Source organism: Cygnus olor, chromosome 1 (assembly GCF_009769625.2).
Source record: "Cygnus olor isolate bCygOlo1 chromosome 1, bCygOlo1.pri.v2, whole genome shotgun sequence".
Classification (NCBI taxonomy): Eukaryota; Metazoa; Chordata; class Aves; order Anseriformes; family Anatidae; genus Cygnus; species Cygnus olor.
In genome coordinates, this window is record NC_049169.1 from 185,299,250 (window position 1) to 185,317,164 (window position 17,915).

The 17,915-nt window shown below is 40.1% G+C and overlaps 1 protein-coding gene across 3 annotated transcripts in view; it reads left to right on the forward strand.

The window, feature by feature from the left end:
• The window catches only part of STARD13 (StAR related lipid transfer domain containing 13), a 296,363-nt gene that overhangs the window by 25,214 nt on the left and 253,234 nt on the right, over positions 1-17,915 (forward strand). The window contains exon 1 of one of the 3 annotated variants that reach the window (XM_040543770.1): positions 15,360-15,554. The exons of 1 other annotated variant lie outside the window; for it this stretch is intronic. The gene's annotated coding sequence lies outside the window, so the exon portion shown is untranslated. Of the gene's footprint in view, positions 1-15,359; positions 15,555-17,328; positions 17,649-17,915 lie in introns of those variants that run through there. One more of the 3 variants, XM_040543777.1, reaches the window with a different exon arrangement.

Here is a 17,915-nt window from a genome sequence, read left to right on the forward strand (position 1 = left end):
ATTTAATTAAAAGAACACTTTTTCTAATAAAAGGTTGGGTTTTTTTTTGTTTGTTTTTGTTTTGTTTTCTTTTAATAAAATGCCTTTGGGGAGCTTTAGTTCTCTTCCCATCCCATCTCCTTGCACCTTTCTTCAGCTGAGTCCTCTAGCTATAGTACAAAACTAAATAATTTTTATTTTGTTTTGTAGCTCAGATTGATTAATTCCCTGGGTGCAGCAGTCAATAAAATGAATAATGCAGCGATGGTATTTTTTAGAAAAAAAATCAGAGTAGTGCTTTGGATTGCGTTATTAGATGATACATCTACGAGATCTAGTTATATTAATCAACTTTAACAAAACACAACTAGAAGGCACAGCCGTAAACATGCCAAGCCAAGGCTGTGGGATTCTGAGCAGAAGACACACCTCAGCAATCTGTTTTGTTTTGGTTCAGCTAGTCATAAAGGGTGAAGCATCTACTCCCTTTAATCCCTTGTTGGTGTTGGTGTTACTACTTGGTGTGCTATAATACGAGGAACTGTCTGAAATAACTACAGTAAAAATTAGCAGAGTCGGTAATGGGGGAGAACCCAGCTCCTCACCAAGAGATTTCTAATGAAAGAAATTCTAGATTCAGCAAAGAGTTCCTTTTGCCTGTATGGACTATTTCACTCAGGAAATTGGTTAATGTTATGCCAGCAAAAGTAGCATGTTGAGGACTTATTTTGCCAAAACAAGCTGCATCTCCCTGTAGAGTATGTTTCCAGGATTCTTCTATTTTACAAAGATAAGCATGGTGATAGACTGAGAATTTCTTCATGAAACGCTCTGAGGGAAAAAATCAATCCTCAGGTAATGTGTTTGTAGTACTAAGTACAAATTACTTAGGACAAAGCATAAAATGCACCAGCTTCTGTCTATAAATTTAAGTCCAAAATTTAACAAATTTAGCAAAATTTAACTCCAGAAGTTCTAAGGTTTAAATGTTCTAAACATTTATATGCAGATCTCCTCTTGCTTCCTGCGTGGCCTTTCCCCACTAACTGTGATGGAATATGTATTTTTTAGTACTCCGTGTTATCTTGGAAAAGAGGAACAAACATGGAAAATAGCCTTGAGTGGCTGGAATTATTGTCATTTGAATGAATGGCTTTTCATTAATTTCTGTCTGAGAACAAACGGTTCATTATTCTTCAAATCCAACTGAAAATCTACTTAGAAGAAAGAATGATACTTAAATGCTCGGCAGAAAACTATGGGGTTGCATTAACCTTTCAACACTTTTAAAAATACTTAGTTTAGATGGCTAAAGTCATTTGGATGGGTGGGGTATTTCCAACCTGCCCTAAGTCAAACTTCTCTAGAGAAAGTGTAAGTCCAACCACTGGTTAAGTGGTCCTCCAGCAAGATCACTGAAAATATTTGAAATATAATATTTTATGATTCTAATTATTCTCTGCTTTTTGATTCCACCTGAATTTAGGGTAGCAAAACCCCCCAACAGCATTCTGATGTATTTTTAGTGCCATGGAACATCTCAGAAGGCCTTAACACTTTTTAAAAATGCCCCCAATGCGGCTGTGCAATTCACAGTCCGTGATGGATCAGTATTTCTACAGCCCTCAGCCAGGTTCCTGAGCCTCCAGGGGCTGGCTGGCCAATATTTCTGTTTCTTTATGCTAATCATGATCTGACTTCTCTACAGTTGTTTGTGCTTTCCGTAGTTATTTGTGTTGTGTGCTACTCAGAGGTATAGGCTATGAGTTCTTCAGCAGGGATTCATTCCTGTGAATCTACTGCACTTTTCACAGCAAGGAAGCGATACTTTATGTGGTGCCTTGGCCTTACCATTACATAAATAACATTTTGTTGTATTGGCACAACTCCTTTGACGTCAAAGGAGGAGTCACTGAAACAGGCAATGAAGAAGCAGAAATCTCATCGCTTTAAAATCCTGAGGGTTGAAGCATGTCTTTCTGTGAGATGTTATCCAGAGAAGCAAGAATTATGTTTTGAGAATTCTAGTGATATTTTTAAATCCCAGCCAACATGGTATTAAAAGCACTCCGGATTTATTTTATTTTTTTTATGTATTGACATAGTGGCCAAAAAAAAAAAAAAAGAAAAAGAGTAATCCTGCCCTAGGCTGCATTTTCTAAACCACAGATGCAACTGCAGATATGATGCTTTTAGTAAATTGACAGAGGGAGTTGTACAAGTGGTTTAGATGATTCATATTATTCCTCTGGGCAGCATCTCAATTCTTCTCTGAATGAGTTTTGGTGTTCCCTTATCAGGAAGGACAGCATTGTTAGAAAACAGCATTCTGAGGCTAAAGTTACCCTTCTGTTGTAACAGTAACACTGACAAATTTTTAGCTCCCTTTAAAAGGGAAGCTCCCCGTGCATGCCAGATAAATCCAAAGTGCTGCTTGTGAATCATCTTGTGCATCACATCACCTTCATTTCTGAATCTTTGCTTTAAGACGACTTTTTAGTTTTCCTTATGTCCCTATCCTCCCTTTTAACCCCCTGGCCTACCACTGTTGCCTATCTGTTGGCTTCCATCCTGGTTTAAGTCTAAAAATGAACCTGCTGGACTGCCTGCTATGTAAACTCAGGCCTGGTTTGCAAAAAGTCTTGAATTTAAGCACAAGACCAAAAGGCAGCAGCAACCAGCACTCCAGCCCACTGACAGTCCTGTAAAAGTGTGTGAGTCGGGGTGTTGCGTTCCCCTCCATGCCCTCCTGTCCCCATATCTTGGCAAGACCTCAACATGACCTATGCTTGGCATTCCAGGCTGAGAAGCAGGACCCTGTTTCATGGGAAACACTTCTGAACAGACTTTCTGCTTAAAGGCATGTATGGTAGATCTGTTAACCCAGAAGAGATGAAACTCCACTGGCAACAGAAGAGGCTTTCCATTGCTTGCCTTAACTACCTGCCCAGGAGCTGGCACATTTGCTTTCTCGACCATCAATCCGAAACACTGCCCCTGCTTTCCAGCGAAGTCCAGAAGCCACCAGGCTGCCACACAGTCTGGCACTAAATTCCCTGCTGAAACAGATGAGATTTACAGGGCAAAAGCTGTCAAGATGATTTGGGTATTTAGCCTGGTAAGACAGGAACATCCCTGGTAAGGGAGAGCCTCAGGCCCTGCTGCTTGCTCCTTCTTATTTTTGCATTTTATTTATAAGAGCAGACCCATTGAGACTCAAAGTCTCTCTAAGGTGGGCTGGGTGGGGACTCCACATGTGAACACAGAGCATGAACTCAGCCATACTTTGCCAGTGCCACTTAGGAGCAGTGAGGTGTCAATTCCCTCAAAGTAACATATATGTCAGAAATACCAATGTTCACCCTCATTGTAAAGCTTCTCTAGAAAAATGAGCCTCCATTTCTGTCCACGTGAGCCTTCCCCCAAATCCCTCTCCCACTGACCAGACAATTCTGCTCCTCAGGTTCTTTATCCTCACTTTACATGTCAAGATACGGACAAAAGGCCTAATACCAGAGGTGTTGTTCACGTATGATAAGTTTGCAAATGCATGCTCGGGGCACCGCCGGAGTCAGACAACTTGTCTTGCCAAAAGGCAGAGCTGCCTGGGCTTGCCAGAACGCAGAGCTGCCGCCTCGCTGCCTGCACGCTGCCCTGAAAGGGATGCTCCAGCAGCCCATGGGAGGTCATGGAGTGTGCAGGGGAGCAGCTCTCTCCTGCCTGCCTCGCCGAGGCCACGTGTGCCTGCTTGCAAGGTGTCAGCCACTGCAGAGCACCCATCAAGAGGAGGGGAGCATCCAGAGCGCCAGCGTGTTTGCCATAGGTAGGAGAAATGGAGACACAGAGAACGAGAAGGGGAAAAAAAACTGGGAATGGGATGCTAAGGGCTGGTGGAGGACAAGTTTAGGTAGATGGAGCTGAACAACTAGATTTTGTGGTGGAGTACTTTGGGACAAGCCTGGAATTCCTTCTTTTTGTGTTTCAGCCCCTCTCTGTTTACTCTGACTCCGTGATTTTTCATAGCCCTGTAGCAGGTGGTCATACGGTTACATCTCTTACTGATATAACTCTTTGTGCCATAATAGCTTCACCCTTCTGGTCCTTAGCCTTACCTTGAGCACAGACCATTACTGCTAACTGCTAGGAAGAGGTGGAATGGGAAACTATGGCTTAACAATGGTAGCCATAAAGAAAAAAACTTTCTAGATGCTGCAAAAGATGGATAGAAAAGGTACACAAATTCTACGGCTCAATGTCTTTTGTAGCTTATTAAACAGAAGATTTTGGGAAGTTGAAAGATGTGTTACTGAATAATGACTGCATTTACTCACTTTCTCTTCAGTCCTTTTGAGAGTCTCTCTTTTACTATCAAGATGTGAAGTTACTTTGATAGCAGGAAGACAGTTGCAATCCCCACTTCAGCTAGCTTTGTTAGATGCTGAACTGCAATGCCTTCAGCCCAGTAATGTTTGTAGATCTCCATCCCTCCCAGTAGTTGGTACATGTCTAACTGTAATATCTACAGTGCTCTAGCTTTTAGAAAAACACCTTGGAAGAGAGGGAAAGCTAATGTTTAGTAAATATCAGAAGAAATGACAGCATAAATTAAGCTCTAAAACTAGATGTACATTCCAATGTAGCAGGCTTTTTGAGTTTATTCTGCAAGATCAATATTTTCAGATTTGCTGAATTTCTAGAGGCAATGTTTTCAATCTGAAAGGCTTTTAGCCTGGGAGAGCGTGAGGAACATCAGGGAAGATGCACAGGATCCAAAATCGAGGTTTCCAAAACAGTACACTGAACCATCTCTCATTGTTTTAACGCTGAAGATCAATCAGCTTTAAAGCACACCTAACATACAATGCCTCATTTTTCACCTGTAATTCAGCATCTGAAGGTGGTTGCCTCCTCTCTCTGCATCACCAGTGGTCAGTTTATCTCTGTTAGCCCAGACAATTCCCCGGGCAAGAGACATTTCTGTCTGTCAGGTGCTTCTTCAAGGGCTAAGCTCCTCTGCACTTTTACGAGGAATGATTTGTCACATATCTTTTGGGAGAGGAAAAACATCAAATGCACTTAATTCAGCCTTGGCCACTGATCATGGTTAAATGTAGAAGTACCCTGTGTTTAGAAAGTCCTCAGAGTCACACTAGGTTTTAGAGGGTCCACTCTGTTTTTACACTTGCAGCACTGCTGAATTTGTATCAGGTGTGCAGATATTTGACTGCTTATCCTCAGTCATTTTATTCCAGTTTATCAGAAGCTCCTGAAATACGCACTAATGCAATGCACACTGCACAGAAGATGCTGCACAAAATAAACCTGTAAAATTTTCTGGAAGAAAATGGAAAAGGAGAATTTTGAAAATCTTGAAATTGGCATCATTTTCATCGGAGTAAATGGAAATCTTGCTGCACAACTGTTGATTTGAGGTAACATTGTGTGGACATGTGAGGGACCTTTCCTGGTTGTCTTTTCAATACTAGTTACCCCTTAAAATACCACTTTCACAGTGTGGTGGGCAGGCATTTCTGCAACAGCATTTAAACTCTGAAATACTGATTTCTTATCAATAGTAGTACATAGGTAGTAGGCCAATGTTACATCTTGCTTGCATTGGTGGTGGTTCATAGCTGAAAGATTTATTTTGGACACCCAGAATACTGACACTGTCTTCAGCCTTGAGGCTGGTTAGTGCAGGTCAATAGTAGACACTGCAGTTCTCCCACATTTCTCCTTTACATAGGGAAATGGAGTGAGGGATCAGTGAGGGAGCTTTGTGGCCGTAAACATGTATGCTCACTGGCACTCCACATCTTTCTCTGAGAAAAGGAAACTCAGCAATATCTCAGGTAGAAGCTCGTAAAAACCTCCTAGTTGCCTGCACCGTCACTGGTATGGTGTTTGTTTAAGATACTTTCAAGTATCTTTGGAATTGTTTATGCAAGTTAACATTTCTTTCCTTAACTGAAAGATCTAAGACAAGAATTCACTACAAATCTAATGTTGCCAGGTAGGTACCATATTAATATCAAAGGAAACCTCAGCCTTTTGCACAATTATGCAAGTTGACGTAAGCATCTCACTCAAAAGCACACACTAAGTTAACATGTCGTATTTTACCACTGCCTTTGCTATATTGACACCCCTTTCATCGCCTGTCGCATGTGCAGGATGAAGCAAGAAACCCCAGGCTACAAAACTGTAGGATCATGTAAGGAAAACTATATTATCATGTATATTTTCAGTGGGAACAAGATGAAGGTGTGTAGGCAGCTCTCAGTCTGATACTTGTCAATCTCTGACTGCAATGGCAACTCCTAGGAATCTAAAATCATTACAGCCCTCCCAATGAGTTAAAGGGATGATGAAAGTCATGCGTTGTAACAAGCACATGTAGGGTACATCCGAAAATCTCTAACAAGCAGAGTTCTTGTGTGAGTATTTACATATGTTCCATTATACCATTGGTGTATGTGATTTTAGGTTTTCAGGACATAAAAATAATAGGTTAAAATGAGATAGAAAAATGGCTGATATATGTTGTTCTGAATATAAGGAATTTAAGGGAAGTGTTATAATTTTTTGTGTATCTCTACACAATCTGGCTGTGAGTTAGATAATTTTCACCTGCTGGAGAAACAATCATTTTAAATACATACAAATGCTCATCTACCCATTTATTTGTTATTGTGCAGCATATCTCCTCAGCTCAGAGCACAGTTATTCCAGGGTTTGCTGGAGCCCTGAGGATGTATGTGTTTGAAAAATGGCATGGCTAATTTCCCACTCACTGCACTTCCTTTGCTTTGTTTTCTACACAGGGCTTTATCCTTCCCAAGAAAGCCTGAGAGCAACTTCTTTTCCTCTGCCATTTGGGCATCATTTGGCCCAGCTGGCCTTGACTAATGCAACGCGGCATTGGGGCTAACAACACACCTTTGTGGTCACAGGCACTGCCCCATGTTCACACAATTGTGGTGATGAAAAGTTAACAAGACCAAATCCTTGTTCCCCGTCCACCGAAAACCCAACCAATGTTCATTTGCTGCAGTTTAAAGAACGAGGGAGGTGGCAGCGAGAGACCTGTCAGCAGTGAGGGCCCACCAGCGAGAGGTGCTCATGCTGGTGGGTGAAGTTGGTGACATCCCTGTTTCTTGTCACTGCTGCTGTTCCCAGCTCGGGTTGTTTGCAATTTATGCCTTGCTGAGGTGTGCCAGGAAGTCCGTATTTCACAGAGCAGCTTCCCTCTGTCATCACTTTGGCTCAGGGAGCTAACATTGCATTAATTACAGCCTCTTGCAATTTTTAAGCTTCTCTTAGGAACAGTTGGGGACTAAAATGTTTTAAAAAACAGCCAAAATAGAGCTTTGTGTTTTGAAATGAAAATTTTTATCGTTAGACAAATGACCCCTTCAGAGTCCCCTTGGAGATGCGCACTTTGGTAGTAGTGATACTTTCCAAAATAAGAGGGCCTTAACTCTTTCAGATCAATCCCTCTTAAGACATTTTGCAATGAAAATACCACAAACTTGGGCCTTAAATTGCGTGGAGCATTAGTAAGTGATAGGGAGAGGAGGGATTACAGACCCAGAGCATTTGTTCTACCACATGCTTGACCAGAAAGCTAATGAAATCATCAAATATACATAGTTACTTGTTTTTCTGCTTTTTAGCTAAAAATTACCAATGTGGTGATTACTCATCATTGTTAAAAAAGATTCTATATCTAGCATGACAAATATATGCCAGCACTTTGCCTGGTATGACTTACTGTGGCTGGGTTTTATACCCATGAAAAATTGGTTTTCTGACAGACCTTTAGCATGCTGAACCATAATAGATTCTCTGTGTAAGTACATGTAATATGCACAAATTAACACACAAGCGTTTTTAATGAATAAAGACAGAATGAATAAAGAAACTGAATTTCCAGCACTTCTGAAGCTCACTCAAGGCAACAAGTCCTTTTCATGTCTCAAGGGAAAAACCTTACTAATTTTGCTCCTCTCTGATTTCTGAATTAATGACTGTCATCTGCAGTACTCCAAATGAACAAAAATCTCTCTCCCATTAACACAACACACTTTGTACTTGTAAAAGAGAGGATGAAAGAAACCATTTATCTCAGAGGTTAATATATTTCAAAGGGCTGCAGAGGCCATTGGCTACTGAGAAGCGGATGCTGACCATTTGACTGAATGCTTGTACATTGCATAGAACCTGGAAATAGCTATTCTGCCTAGGTAAAGGGCTCTGCAACAAAGTTTTTATCAATAGTATGCTTCCATGGGAATTGGATTGCCTGAATTGCATGTTCTGTACGAGCTTCATCCTGCCAGGCAGTGGGCATCCCCTCTTATTAAGATTTTTACATATCTTTTGTTTCTATTTATTGCGAGTTGTAAAGAAATGGCTTATGTAGGAAAGGAAAATCAGGAAAAAAAAGTTAAGAAATTTCCTGCATTTTTGCTTCACATACCTTTTAGTCTGCATATAAAGTGAGATTTTCAGATTTTCTTTTCTCTCCAAATTTCTTTGTGGGAAAAAAAAAAAAAAAAAGCTCATTCTTTATTTGTGGATTATGCCTCAGGCATAGTGAGCTCTTTAAAATTTCTAGTGGTATCCTCCAGTGGATTTCACATTTTTTCACGATGGGGTGGTTATTTGGTCATGACAGAGTCATGTGGAAGTATCCAAAGAAGTTTAATTCTGCACAGAGGAAAGCTGAAAAGAAAATAAGAGGGAGTCTCACAGGAGAAATATATGGCATTAAAAAAATAATAATTATGGGAAGTCTAGAGAAGAGCTTCAAAAATGGCCTCTGAACTTGGCATACATTTATTGCACGTGCCATGTAAAGATCTCTGGGTTAACTCTTTGGATACAACAAGCAAGGTGTATCACAGCCATATACCTCAGCTCCACTGCTTCTTACTTTTGAGACCTAAGCTAAGAAACATAGAGCCAGTTTAGATATCTCTAAACTACATTTACACCATTTGAAAAGTCTAGTTTGAGTTTTTCAAAAAAGTCTAAAAGGATCCCCCTCTATGGGAAAAAATCATCTGATACCATAAATCCCTTTAATCTTGCCAACAAAGTAAGAAATCTCAGTAAGTAGAAATCTGGAATTTAAGAACTGAAACTGGTAAACAGATTAGTAATAACTAATTACTGGAAGATCTCAAAAGGGAGGAGAAAAAATAACCAAAGGCCAGAAAGGCAAACAGGGAATTTATTCAAAATAACAATTCAGGCCTCAAATATGCACCTTGGCTTAAGATATGCTTCCTTCTGTACATAAATAAGATTTTGGACACCTCTAAAGCAGCTGTCACTAAAGTATCGCTCGGTATTTTGACTTTGCCCGTTTTTTCTGGAAAAAAGGAAAAAAACATAAACTTACCCAAAAGATTAATAATTCAAAAGAACTACGAGAACTGAATAATTAGTAAAGTAAAAAAAAAAAATGTGAGGAAGCAAGAAATATAGTGGTTGAAAATACTTAAATATTCATCTGAATACTTTGTATATTTCTTCTGAAGGCTCTGAAAAAATAAATAGATTACTCAAAAGAAGTAAAAAGTCCCCAGCATAAATTAATTTCTTTTTTTTCAGATTGAACAAAATGTATTGGTTCATCCATCAAAAACATGTCGATTTTGAGGAAAGAGTTCTTTTACCAGAGAAGTATTGCTTAGCCAAAACTAAATGTATCCTCTGATTTTGGGGAGATGGAAAGCAAGATAAAGAGAGTTCTTCCTTTGCTGAGTGAAAAATGCAAACTCATGAGTGTCATTCTCTTCTATAGAAATGGACTGTGCTGGATTCCTGTTGGCCATAATGCACATACATATAGAGGTCACAAGAGGTTCCTCCAAAATAACTTTAGCTTCCCCTAAAATAACTTATCTTCATTGCAGCTGACACAGTCCTCCATCGCTGCCATTTATATCTCATGCACCAAGCAGATCTTAAGAGGAGGAGTCTGCCCTCCGGCACAGCCTTTGTAGTAATAGGCATTTATTGTAGGGTCACCATTTCTTTAGCATTCATTACAGACACTGATTAAAGAGGATGATAAAGACATTGCTGGAGTCTAAAGCCATTTTGGGGATGGAAAAAAAAAAAAAAAAAAGCGTGTAAAGTAACATTTTAAATGGATGCATCTATTTACTGCTGATATTTTCATACAAATGGTTTCATGATATTGGATTCAGATGGTGTAGCAGGAGCTTTAATTTCCTACAGTTCTGGTCTAATAGGTATAGAGACACCAGAGGATTCTGCAATACTGAACTCGAAGGTGTTCTGACAAACCCTTGTACTCATAATAACAAGAGCTAGTGTGAGCTTATACAATTTAAAACTAATTGCCCAGCCAACATCCTCATTACCATATTGATGCAGTTCATAAATCAAAGCCTTGCCTATTCAAGCTGTTTACCAGCCTTGCATTAAGCAGCGTATTTCAACTCAGAAATGTAGCCTGCTGCCAAAACTCTGCAGAAACTTTAGAAGACTGATAGTAGTACAAACCCGGGGAGCTGAAATGCCACAAACTGATTTAACACACATGGCACTAAAGCACTTGCTCGTGTTTGTTTTCAGAGTGTGTTCTGATTTAGCCTTAAAACTTTCCATAATAACATACTGTGGTACAGATACAGGTCCTTACAAAGCAGAGAGCTGCTGACAGTTTTGATCAATTTGGCTTCCTGCAGGAGCTTCTTTTCTTCACCAGGAGACTCATACACACGTTAATTCTTCTTTTTTTTTTTTTTTTTCCCAATTGAGTACTTATACCAGCTGAATTTAGGTGTGTGCATTAAGAACAAACAGTCTTCTTATAAAGGCAAAAAAAAGGTAGCAGCTCTTATCTGAGTCTCTTGAATTTGTCACCAAAATTAGGTGCTTGAAGTTACATTTTTTGAATAGCCTACTAAGACTGCTGAAGGTACAATTCATTTGCCTGAAGAAGTGCCTACATCCAGGTGTCTGCCAGTGCCCTTTGAGATACCCAGCTGGCCTACCACATCCACCCATACAGGAGGACTTGGAGGCGTCTCACACCCTCTGAACTGGCAGCTGCCCAAGGCCCATCCAGCCTGGCCTTGAACCCCATTCCAGGGATGGGGCAGTCACAGCTTCTCTGGGCAGCCTGTGCCAGGGTCTCACCACCCTCTGAGGGAAGAATTTCTTCCTTATATCTAATCTAAACCTACCCTCTTTCAGTTTAAAGCCATTACCCCTTGGCCTATCTCTGCACCCCCTGACAAAGAGTCCCTCCCCAGCGTTCCTGCAGGCCCCCTTTAGGTACTGGAAGGCCGCAGTGAGGTCTCCCTGGGGCCTTCTCTTCTCCAGGCTGAACAACCCCAGCTCCCTCAGCCTGTCTCCATAGGAGAGGTGCTCCAGCCCTCTGATCATCCTCATGGCCCTCCTCTGGACTCAATATATCCATGACTCATTCTAATACATCCAGGCTCGTTGGCTTACAGCTGGCTGGGAATTTCTGCAGAGGCCTGAGCCTAGTATTTTCCCAAACACTGTGTCTTATGAGTTATTTTTCTGTTTATACTTTGCTCAGAAAACAGCAAGTGGGATTTTTATTTACTGTGGTTTCTCAGGAGCTGAGAGCACTAAACCTTGATGCTGGGGAGCCTCCCTCCCCCTGTGCTTGGATGGGCCCAGCCAAGCTTTGCCAGGGCAGGGAGCTGAAGCAAGAGTCAAGGCATAGAAAGGACTAAAGATCAGGATCAGGACTTGAAATTTGACTTGCTGTTGTAAGGGAAGCTTGAAGCAAAAGCAGAGCACTGAAGAGTCATTGCAAGTTGTTGGAGCTATTGGGGGAAGCCAAAAGATTATGGGAAAATGAAGGGCTGTGGGGTTGGTTTGCTTAAGGTCATTGGCTCATCCCTATTAATGAGAAACCAGTGGGTAGGGGGAAAGGCGTGGATGTTTCCAATGAAATGCAACTCCTCCATAAATAGAATTAGTAAGAACAGTTCAGCTTATAAAAATAAGTGTTGACCTTCAGTTATGATGCCTGTTGAAGCCTCTGTCTCCTCGGTTCTTTGTGTAAATTCAATCATGACAATCAGTAAATCAAACAAAACAATTCTTATGGATGGAGGATGAAATGTGACTAAGACATGCCTTCATGTGATAAAAAACTTTAATTCCTGTTTACATCTCTTCTGCCTGTGTGGTCACAGTAGACACAAGCTTCACATTCTTTATACACAGATGGTGGATAATAATAAGTGAAATTAATAGGAACTGATAAATTCCCATGAAAGCACCAAAGGCAATGATATGTTTTCCTTCTTCAAAGAAGCAAATAATTTTAAGGAACTCTATTTCTTTCATTATTACAGAATTACGAACCCTACAATAAACACAGATCTATACCAGCCTCTGCCCCTATAAAATGCCAAAATAACCGCCATTTTCCAGTGTCTTTTGCTGCTGAAGAGTGTTACACGTCCAGCAGAGATTTGTCAGATGGAAGAGGGCAATTTTGGAAGCCACCCAAAGTATATCCACTTGCAGACTGTTGTGAAGAACAATTTTGAATTTTGTGCTGATATATAGCTTTCGATAGACAAGAACTAAGTCCAAAAAAAAAAAAAAAAAAAAAAACAAGAAAAAAAAACAAGCTACTTGCTTGTTTCTTTTGTAACCTGTAGGGTGAGGTGGGTGTCTTATGTTTTTTTCTCTTTCATCTGCTTAAAAAGATATTTAAAGGTGTGAATATTACCCTTAGGTTGTCCATCTTAATATAAATATCCTCCAGCATAAGAAAATGTTTCTTCCAGCTTCTTCCCTCTTGTGCAAAATGAAGATTCATTTCCAGCCAGTCTATTGAGCATCCCATGAACATATGTAATGGAATTCACTTTACAGGCTAAAGAAACAGAGCTGGTATTTAAACTGGAGGGAGACCTGTGTGTCTTTGCTTGCTGAAAGGCTGTTTCCTGACTTTGGTCTGGATTGGCTACTTAGATGAAGAGCTAGGATTTTACTGATGCCAAGAACCTCAACCTGAAGGGAGACAATCTTTCTTTCTTTTTTTTTTTTCTTCCCCTATGTGGTTTATCCAGTGTTATTTTTAAAGTATTTATTAGGTGTTGGTTCATTTTGGGGCCTCTGTTTATGAACAGTGTCTGCGTATGACTGGCTGCCTTTCCTGTTTCATGTGGATTGCACTGGTCATATAAAAACAAAGCCAAAGTATTCAAGGGCAGTGTATAATAAATTTCTAGTTTTATTTAATAACACAGATTACAGATAATGCATACGCATGCATGTGTACACAGCTTTCACCCCTTCTTCTCTTTGATTCTTTCTCTCTTTGATTCTTCTGTGAGCATTAGGATTTTCAGCGACTCCACATCAAGCCCCATGTCTCAGGTAGTTCAGTTGTAATCTTAAATCACTTGAAATTGCCTTCTAAAAGCACGTAGTCAAACAACCTCAGGCCAATATCTCATCAGAAGCTTGATTCTGCTTTTCATAGGTGCAAGACAAAATATTTAAGGCAGAATAGGGATTAGAGAAAAAAAATAATTGAATGCAATGCTAAAATAAGCCTAGTGGCAGAAGGAAGGATCTTACTCTTTACAGATACATCATTCATGTGCAGAGAGACATAAACCCTCAGTTCACCATTCATACCTGACTCCTCTTCAGTACCTTCTTTTGCAAGGAAGCAATCAGGTGTGCAACAGTTATGAGACTTTTCCTGGGGCTTGCCCAGCCCTTCGCTTTGCTGGTTGATTTTGCTCATTGATTTTGCTCAGGATTGTAACCACTCAGGGCACAGTCTGCACACAGCAGAACAATTTGCAAAGCCAAGGCCCACATTATGTAAACTGACTAGGACTCAGCGTCCATCTAAATTCTTAGAAACTCCCTGAGTTGTGTTACAGAAGGTAATTGATCACCTTTGTCATGAAGAAGCCACTGTTCCACTTCGTGGTAAGCTGACCGTGACAGTGGTGTTGATGATGCTGGTTGGGACCAAAACACAAGTCAGTCAGGACAATGTCAGGATGTTAGTACCTTGACTGGATTCAATTCAGTCTTCCCCTCCTCTATGTTGGGAGAAGGTCCAGCCAATGCAGACACATCAGTGAAGATGGTGGCTGGAAAGCAGCACATCTGTAACTAATGCACCTGAGACAGCCGTGAATGTAGGCCCAACTACAATAGCAGAATGTCTCTTTATCATTGTAGTTTATTGAATTTGAGAAGATATTTTTCTTTTGTTGACAATGCAAAATGATCTTCTGTTAGAGTGGAGGTGGGGACAGACACAGCAAAGCTAAAGGGAAGGCTTGGTGTTGCAGCTGTCCTGGGACCATAAACACTTCTAAGCTGAGACAAGCCTCACTGAACTGTCATATAAAGTAATTTCTGTAAGATGATTGCCTCGATATATGGCTTCATTTGCTGAGTGACTCATTCATAAATATGCCAGATTCTTTGCTGACTGAAATACTGCTTAACTTCAGTGAAGGCAATCAGGTGCACGAGGTGTAAGAGGAACCAACATCTAAGCGCTCACTCACTGAAATGAGTCAGGAGGGACGTAGATTTGGCAGCATCTGTGAAGTGCTTCTGGATATTTCAAGGTTAAAAATGTCACCTGCTGCTGTTGGCAGGCAGGAGCCATTACACGAGCAGAAGAGTGTTGCAGCTTCTGCATTTTTGCTGTTTGCTTTGATCAAAGCAATATACAAAAAGACATCCAAAATTACACTATAACTCGGCAGTCCTCTAGCCCCATATTTCCAATGGCAATTCATCCTTTCCCTTTGCAGGCTAGATTTGCAAATAACTGGTTTGTAATCACACTTGGAAACTCGCATGTCCAGTGTGATTACACTGTAGCCTACACTATAGCTCCATTTTGCATTGCATGCAAAAGTCTGTCTGCAAACCATGATCCCACCAATATACATAAAAAGGAAGACTTGTGAAGCCTTGGTAGAAAATGTAGGTGTTGAAGAAGCATAGACAAACAATAATTAGAATTTGCAAAGTGACATGGAAAGCTAATTTTGGTATTCCTTTATATTGGAATTATTATATCAAAAGGCATTTCGTAGCCTCCCTTTCCAAAACCTGACAGTACGCAGAGTGTGTGCACTGGGAACCTGGCTCCAGGTGCTCCAGGTGATAAAGCAGAGCACAATGTTCAGGTCTGGCACAATGTGAGGAATGAGGTCACACTATTTTTAGAAGTGCCTGGTGATCCTGCGAAGCATGCTTATGATCTCTCCTTACTTTTTTTTTTTTTCTCTCCTTTTTTTTCTGTCTTTTTCTGTGAATAATTTGGCCAGTGCTTGCAGAAGGCTGTTTTAGCCCCAGGGATTCTCACACATACTTCTGTTGACAGAGTTCTTGTGCAGCAAGCAAGCTGAAATGCCTTTTGTTAAGGATCTGCTCATTTCTTTTTCTGTTCTGCCCCAACGCTTGGAGGATCTTTTGGCTACTAACTGAGTTCCTGTTGTTACGCTTATGGAAATTAACTGAATTGAAAAATATGGGGTTACCTTGCAAAACAGGTAAAATTATCATCAGGAAAAGAAAATCCTGATCTCCTAATTTGCTGTTAGTTTGTGTGTTTCACATTCTCTTGGCTTGTTTGTTTAATTTTTCAGGGGAAGATTGTTTAAGTCAATGGGAAATACTAAACAACGTCATTGTGAAAGGGAAACAAATGCACTAGGGGCTGAGGGGTAGAAACTATTTTGGATGAGTGTTGTTCCATTCCAGCCAAGATCAGGACTTGATTTGGTGGTTAACTGTGTCAATTCACATTTAAACTGTTTTCTAAAAAATATGAAAATTCAATACATTCACATGCTCTGCAATGCCAAAATGGAGAATGGATATTGAAATGCACTCATGCACTCATTTAATCAGTGTTTGCAAAGTTATTTTAGGTGACTTGCTGTCCTTGTATTGACTCAAGAAAATATACACAAGTAAAATCCTCCTATTTAATGGTTAAGCCTAATATGTGCTTTTTTTGTGTGATCTTTGTGTAAAACCTGGTGAGTTTCAATACAATTTTTGGTTGTCTGGGCAAAGGAGAATCAAGCCAATAGAGCATGATACACAAAAATTTATCTGTGAGTCTGCACAGATACCTCTGCTTGTACCAAACTGTAAGAAAACTTTCCTTCCATATCATTTCACAAGCTGTACCTCGTACCTATATTAATCCATTGCTGATTTGTACGAGCTTTCCTTGGAAAATAAAATTCAGTTTGTAAGTTTTAAATTAATTTGTGTAAAACCTGAAGTTGATTGGATGTTACACCCAGATATGGATTTCACATGTTACCTTAAAAAAATATATATATCCTGTGTTGCTTTTTTTGTGCTCTTCCTTAAGCTGTTTTGGAGTTGGTTTTAGTTGGACAGTTAACTGTGGTAGTCCCTACATCGTCCCTCTAGTCAGAAAAAACACATATATGCCCAAGTGATTTTTATTTTTCAACATCTTAACCCACACCAGTGACTACTGGCACAGCTAATGCTACAGTACATACTGAGAATCACATACGCATATAAAAGTAATTTCTCTTCTTATAAAGCCTTGAAGACCTTTTTTCAGAGAGATTATTATTTTTCAGAGCTTATAAGTGCATACATTTATAACTGTGGTGATAATTATCTTATTTTGCAGCTCTGTATTAGAGGCCTTTTATGACATGTACAGATTTAGCTCTGAATGTTCAGACCTCTCCGAGCTACACATTTTGCTATGGGCAGGATTTCCAATCCATAGCTCTGCCAAAAATGTTCCATTTTTAGGAGCTTTGAATGTCTATGTGTAACTTTTTATAAAATATAGAATTTGGTATTTTGTATGAGTGTGTTTTTTTTTTTCCAGTCACTACTAGATCGAGTAAAAAGATATGTTCCACAGGCCGTGCGAGTAAACTCACGCTCTCTTCTTACCACTTCCTCTTCAGATATTTCTTACATAAAAGCAGCCTGCTCCTGCATGCTTTCTTTGTCCTGGCTTCATCATAGGAAAAATAAACAAATAAGAAGAGTCCAATGGAGTAAGAAAACCTAATAAAAGGAAAGCTTTTTCATGCCTTTTTAAACTGCAGAAATTACAGCTTCGCACCACATCCTGTAAAGCTGAAAATCATATGAAACAAAGAACTAAGCAAAATTTAAAAAGTAGACATTTATTTTATATGCTAGAATATTCAGAGATAACAAATATCCATTTTTTTGCAGTGATTATAATTCACATTTTGGAGTTTAAAGCATCACCTTAAAATACTAGCCATAAATAATACATAATTCACTTGCCCCATGCTTGCATAGTGTAGAATTTTTGTAGCTTCTTCTGGACCATTTTAAGCTGTATTTTTGTTTTGTTACAGCAAAGATGTTCCTACAAACACAGAGGTGTATTCCTGCAGGTGTTATGACAGTACAGCCTGCTGAGCAGCGTTACCAGAACTAAGGAGGGTCCAGGGAACAGGCCAAGGATGGGCAAATTCTGCCAGAAGAGAAAGAATGGCATTAGAGAAGGGTGAGGACAGAAGAGAGAGTTTGGGTGGGAGCCCTGGAGACCTGAGCATTTCTAATCCTGCTGGAAGCTTCTGAGAAAATGAGGGCTTCAGATGCAGGTTTGTCACTTGTGTGTAGACACGGCAATCCGCTATTGTGTAAAAAAAGACATGGGATGAGATTCTTCTTGCCTTTGTCCGTCTAAAAGTTGTGTGACTGGTGTAAACATTTTGTCTAGCCCACCTTCATAGTTTTGGATAAGGCGGTCATGCTAGGAGGGTGACTCATCTCATGCCAAAATAGGTATCCAAGATAAGTGAGAGCATTTACCTTCAGGAAGCATTTTTCTCCCTCCACTGACTCCAGCAGGAGGCCAGACAGCTTAC